Source organism: Drosophila navojoa, chromosome 4 (assembly GCF_054131105.1).
Source record: "Drosophila navojoa isolate 15081-1374.11 chromosome 4, UAZ_NAV_1.0, whole genome shotgun sequence".
Classification (NCBI taxonomy): domain Eukaryota; kingdom Metazoa; phylum Arthropoda; class Insecta; order Diptera; family Drosophilidae; genus Drosophila; species Drosophila navojoa.
The window spans coordinates 9,477,547-9,483,853 of record NC_142892.1 but is presented as its reverse complement, the minus strand read 5'-3'; positions in this window follow the sequence as shown (position 1 = coordinate 9,483,853).

The window sequence follows — 6,307 nt, the reverse complement described above, 5'->3', positions numbered from 1 at the left end:
GAGCAGCAGCAGCAGCAGCAGTAGCAGCAGCAGCAGAGCCAACCGGAACAATGGCAGCAACAGCAAGAAACACGCCTGGCGCACTTCCAACAATAAGCAACAATTTTAGCAGCCGCCAAAGCTATTATCCAGCGCCAGGACCTCATGGCCGCTGCTTTTTGCTATGCCCGCCAGCCAGGCAGCCAGCCAAACAGACAGCCGTACAGACAGCCGGACAGGCAGGCATATATAGCCCGCCAGGCTGTGCCAAAGCAGGCACAAATTGTTTTTTACACATGTGCGCGCAACATATTAAATTGTAAACATGCATAAATGTTGTTTATTGGGCAGCGTCAGAGAGCCAAACAAAACAATAGCGAAACAGCGAAAGAAAGAAAGAAACGAAAGCACGAATGCAACAACAGGTACCCTGTAAAAAGCCACGGCTAAAGGCTAAATGAAGCTGAACGTGCAGATGACATGGACAGCTGATATTATCTATTATTACTATATGTTATCTAGCACTCTATTATCTGTCATTATCGTTCGCTTATTCTTAATAATCTGTATTAGATCTTTATCATCTATCTATTATCTATCACTTCCTCTCTATCATTTCTCCTCCATCATCAACTATCAAATGTCATCTATTCAGTTATCATCTATCATCTAGTATTACACATTATCTACTGCATTATGTATCATCTATCATTTATCATCCCTTATATATCATCTATCATCTATCATCATACTAAACATTATATTGTACTCCGATCCTGAGCACCTTCCACATCAGCCAGCAACCATCTATCACATCATTTATAATCACATCAGATATGGATCGGACCCAGAGCTAGCTCAAACTGTAAAATAGAAACCAGGCCACAATCATTCGCAATTCCATTAACAATATACCCTAGTTTTTCTTACTAGCAAATACCTAGAGCATACAAATGGGCAAATAATATGTGAATACATGAGCTTCACTCCGCGTCTCGGCTCGATTTCGACTACTTGGCAAGGCGGCTGAGAGAGAGAGAGAGAGAGAGAGAGAAGAAGCAAAAAATATGAACGAGGCGACTGTGGAGCGAGTGCCAAAAACAATTTAATGTTGTTTGATGACGTTTGCCAGCGTGCGCTGTGCGCTCCTTGAGGCTTAGCGAAAGTGTATCCTGTCAAAGGATATTATGCAACGAAATTATTGTAGTTGGCACCAAACAAAAAGTTTGCCAAAACATAAACACAGAGCGAGCGCCTCTGCCTCTGCAACTGCGACTGCGACGGCCAGTAAGCTGCCAAAAAGTCCTGCTGAGCCCCGGCCCAAGTGCCATATGTGAAGCGAGGCAGAAGGCCGTGTGGTAGCTGGGGGGCGGTGGAGTGAGCTGGGCTGGTGTTGGTGCTGATGGGGTAAGCGGTGTTATAAACGCGACAAATGAGCGCCGCATTAGCGTCGCCAAAAGTGCGACCGCCATTTAAATGCACAACAACAGCCAAACAAAACAAAGTAAATGAGCGCGCGTTGGGTGTGCTAGACTAGGAGATACTCTACTGGGAGATAATCTAGACATATAACTAAACACAGAATAATAATAAAGCTATTATATATTGACTTAACTTTCTCATCTGCAATCCACAGCATTTTTCTGATTATTTATTTATTCCTATTTTATTAAAATTAAATCACAAAAAGCTTATAATTGGTTTTAATAACCTCTAACTTTTTTGTAGAATTTTTTCTTTGATATATATAGCCATTATTAGGGTATATAAAATGCCTCACACTAATTCAAGGCACATTCTTCTGCCAGAGCCTAGCCACAATGCCTACGAACGCCGAATTAAATGAGGACTGGGAGTGTTCGACATTATGACGACATAATTCGTGGCATTAGCTAAACATGAAAATCCGTTTAAAATGTGCAACAGCTACGAGACGCTATAAAGAGAGTTTTTAGGCCTAGGCTTAAAGCCCAAAGAGAGACAAGCCAAATAATCTCATGCAGGCAAATAGAAAAACTTATTGATGCTATATAAATTTGGCTTAAATCAATTTATAGCTTAGTTATTTAACAAATCATAACTCGATTTTGTCAAAGTACTTTAAATATATTTAACACAATAACTGCTTAAAGCAGAATTTGCCAGGCAAAGTTTTTCGTTATTTCGCATTTGAGGCTGCCAGAGCAACAGCAAACCAGTCTTAAATAGCAACAACAACAACAACAACAACAGCAACCATAATAATAACTCTCACAACAGCCGCAACAGCAACAACAATGCGAACAAGAAAGCGTGGTTAAGTTAAGTGAGTCGACAGTTGAATACCCTAGAAAATAAGCATGAATATTTATATATAACACTTAATAATTTTGAAAACTCCCAGAAATTTAATTAGTTTTTATATAAAAAAAAATCAATTTAAAATCAAATTTTAATCATCGCACTCTCTGTCCCCCTCTCTCTCTCTCTCTCACTCACTCTTAAATATAGGATATAAGCTGCAGCTAGTAAAACTTAACGTGTAACTTTTTTCACATGCTTGCATGTGTGTGTGTGTGTGTGTGTGTGAGAATGTGAGTGTCAAATTGTGCTTGACTATGCGTGTGTCTGTTTGTGTGTGTGTGTGCAACACAAAAGCCGCATGCTGGCATGCATGCATCTGTACATGTGTGCATGTGTGTGTGTGGGTGTGCGTGAGTAAATGCGTGTGTGATAATGCAATTGTAATTGTGGTTGTAAATGTGCATTTGCATTTGTTACAAACTCTGCTCGCATTGTTGTTGTTGCTGTTTGGTGTTGTTGCTGCGGCAAATTTAAACAATTTGCACATTGTTAACATTTATTTATCACTGTCGTAACAATTTGTGGCCATTGTGTGTGTGTGTATGTGTGTGTGTGTGAGTGTGTGTGTGAGTGCGCCTGTGCGCGTGAGAGTTTGTTATTTAAATTATCTTTCGCAGACAGTTGCAATAAATTTTGCATCCTTTTCTCTCTAATCAGCCGCATCGCCACACAAAAGCAACTTTAAATGTTAAAGTGCAAATGCAACGCCAAAGGTGAGAGGCAACTTGATAGCACACGCTGTCTCACACCCACTCACACACACACACACACACACATGTGCGTCTGCCAGATAGACTCTCCCACATATATCACTGACAACAGCTTGTGCCGAAAAATCATTGCGTTGGGTAATAGCAAAATGTATGCGAGTCTGTCTCTGTGTGTGTGTATGCTTCTGTGTGCAAATGTATTTGACTATGTATGCGCTATCTATATATATACATATATATATATATGTATATGCAAGTGGAAGACGCGTTTGTATGTATGTGTGCTATTTATTTATCAAACAATATGCAGCTGTTGCATTTCCCATACGCATTTTCCACGTATTTTGAATTTAATGCGAAACTTAATGTGCCCCACGCACACAATCAACACCTCTGTGCATGTGTGCGTATCTGTGAGTTTCTTAAGTTCAAAAATAGCAAAGCCAGCAGCAGTCAGCAGTCAGTAGTCAGTAGTCAGCATATCAGCTTGCATTGTTCAGATATTTGCACTTTTGGCCATGGTAGAAAAAGGTATGCAACGAGTTTTTGTTTATCAAGCTAACTGTTTTGCCATTTAGTAGCCAAAGTTGTAGCCCAGAGTTTTCGGAATGTAAAATCACAATTTATAGACTTGCCACAGGGTTGAAATGGGGACAATGCCGGTCTTAGCCCCAGTCGACCAGCTCGAAACTATGCAAAGACTTTTGTTAACCCCAAAAAATTGCCCATAACTTTGATTGGGAATATGATAAATGAGTTGGAATTACAATTGCAATTGCATTAGAGAAACTAATCTGAAATTTAAGTTTTATGTTTGATTTAATGCCGGGCAGGTAGGCCAATCGAACAGGTTACACAAAATTATGCGCAGTCAGCAGGGGGTAACTAAAAAACATATTTATTTGAGCATACAAAATTAGATAACCATCATAGAAGGAAAATTATTACAAATTGCTAACCAGGCAAATGCAATGCAATGACTTTATGGAGCGCATTCGTAAGCGCAGCTGTGCCAGCATCAAAGGAAGCTGAAGCAGAAGCAGAGGAGGAAGAGGAAGAGGAAGCGAGGAAGCAGCTGTTGCTGCGACGAAGACTTAAAACGTCGCTTGGCATAAATCCCACCCAGCAGCCGCCCCGCTCAATCCCCCTCTGCCGCCTCACTCGCCTACACCTAAGCGCATTTGTATTAAATCGAACGTGTTTCTTTTGGTAGGGCATATGTGCTTGGTAGTTGCTGCCAGGCAAGGACTGCTACTGGAACTGTTTTATTTATTGACTGCACGTAGCGTATATCCTTATAATTTTTGTATGTTTTACATCTGTGTGTGTGTGTGTGTGTGTGAGCTCTACATATGTCTCTATGCACACACAGCCCGCACACAGTCGCGCTGACTCTGGTCGGACCGTCTGTCGTCGATGTCTCTGTTGCTTTTTTGCGCTCGACTGCACGTCCAAATATCTACAACAGTTTCTTCGTCAATGGCATTGAAGGTAGCAAGCTAGTTGCAACACTCACACTCTCCCCCTCTCTTCCTCCCTCTCTCTCTTTCTCTCACTCTCTGCTTCTTTCTCTGTATGCAATCAACTGAAATTGAAACCTGCAACAAATGGCCATATTTGACTTTTTGCAGCGGCCGAACGAATCAGCCCAAGCACACACACTCACACACACATACACATATCGAGACATTTGGCCATCGCCTTGCAGTTTGTACATTTTAACGGCTCTTGAGCAAATAAACGATTTTTGCATTTTAGATTTTTAAGCGGCCGTACAGATGTAAGGACATATACTATATATATACATATGTATATACCAATAAGTACAATATTTAGGAAAATTGCATATCGATTTGGTAATCGCTGGGCAAAAATAAATTTTGATGTGTCTATGCACGTATGTATGTATGTGTGTGTGTGTGTGAAAAGTGTTTACCGTTTACCGCTTATGCTGGTGTATGTTTGTGTGTGTGTTTCGTATCGCTAGCCATGTCAGTGTTCATTTCCTGCTTGAGATTACTTCTGGGCAATTATATAGACTACACTCTCTTACACAATATGCACAAAATATGATGATTTTTATCACCTGTATGCAGCATATGCTCCATTAAATTTCAATATATATTCCAATGAGAGTTTTACTCAGAGAGAGCGAGAGGGAAATATAAATACTCCAATGTGCATGAATGCATGTGTGTGTGTGTGTGTGTGTGTGTGTGTGTGTCAACTGTCTAATTGGTTATTTCCTCAATTTCTGTGACCCAGCGCCCATCTAATATATGTGCACACACATACATATAAAAATTGTCGTTATATAGGTATAGGCCCTTCCCGCTGCTGAATTTAGACTCTAATTGATGTCAATGGCAAATTAGAGAACTTGCCTCTCTTTAAGATTTGCGCCGCCATATTGAAAACTTTATAAGCCCAGCCACGGGCCATATTAAACATGCACAAATACAACGAAAGGGGGCCGGAACAATAACTTAGCCAGGTACTTTGGCATTGCATTTATAAAAAAAAAAAAAGAAAATGCCTTAAGCCTGTCATAATAGGCGTGTGTACGTGTTTTTATTGTCAACTTCCTTGGGGGCAAGTTTCGCTGGGCTCGCCACACAAAAGGATAATTTCATATTCGCGTCGCTAACTTACGTAAATTGTTGAATCATACAATAAATAAAATGCAATGAATGTGCAAAAGTGCAGAGCGCGCATTGCTTGCGGTTCTTCGTAGAGAGGGACAGCTATGTGTGTGTAGAGCGAGAGAGTGAGAGCGCGAGGGGGCAGTGCCATTTGCGAAGCGCAGCAGTAAATAAATTAACGTCCGCCACAGAAAAGTCAACGTCTTTGTTATTACGTACGTATGTACGTTTGTCTGTGTGCACGTGCTTACGTATCTACTTACGTTGTTGCTGGCACGCATTTTTATAGCCTTGCGCTGTCTACTCGAAGGGAAGTGCATGCATATAGTTGCTGCACATGTGAAAAACAAACACGGAGTGCGCACAGCCAACAATAACAATTAATTATTGAAATGCAAATGTAGTGAAGTTGAGTCCGAGTCTGAAAGCCGCAAAGTTTTCATAAACAGCTCAACGGCAATGTCGACTGCATTATCAAAAGGTGCCACAACATTCTTTTTTTAATGGCTGCCAGACTTGCCAGTAGCAAAAATAATGACTGCCCGCCGCTGGTCTGTTGCGTGCCATGGACAAATATTGGCGCTGCTCTAGGCGCCGCAATAAATTGAGTTAAGCTGAACTCGTTGAATGTGG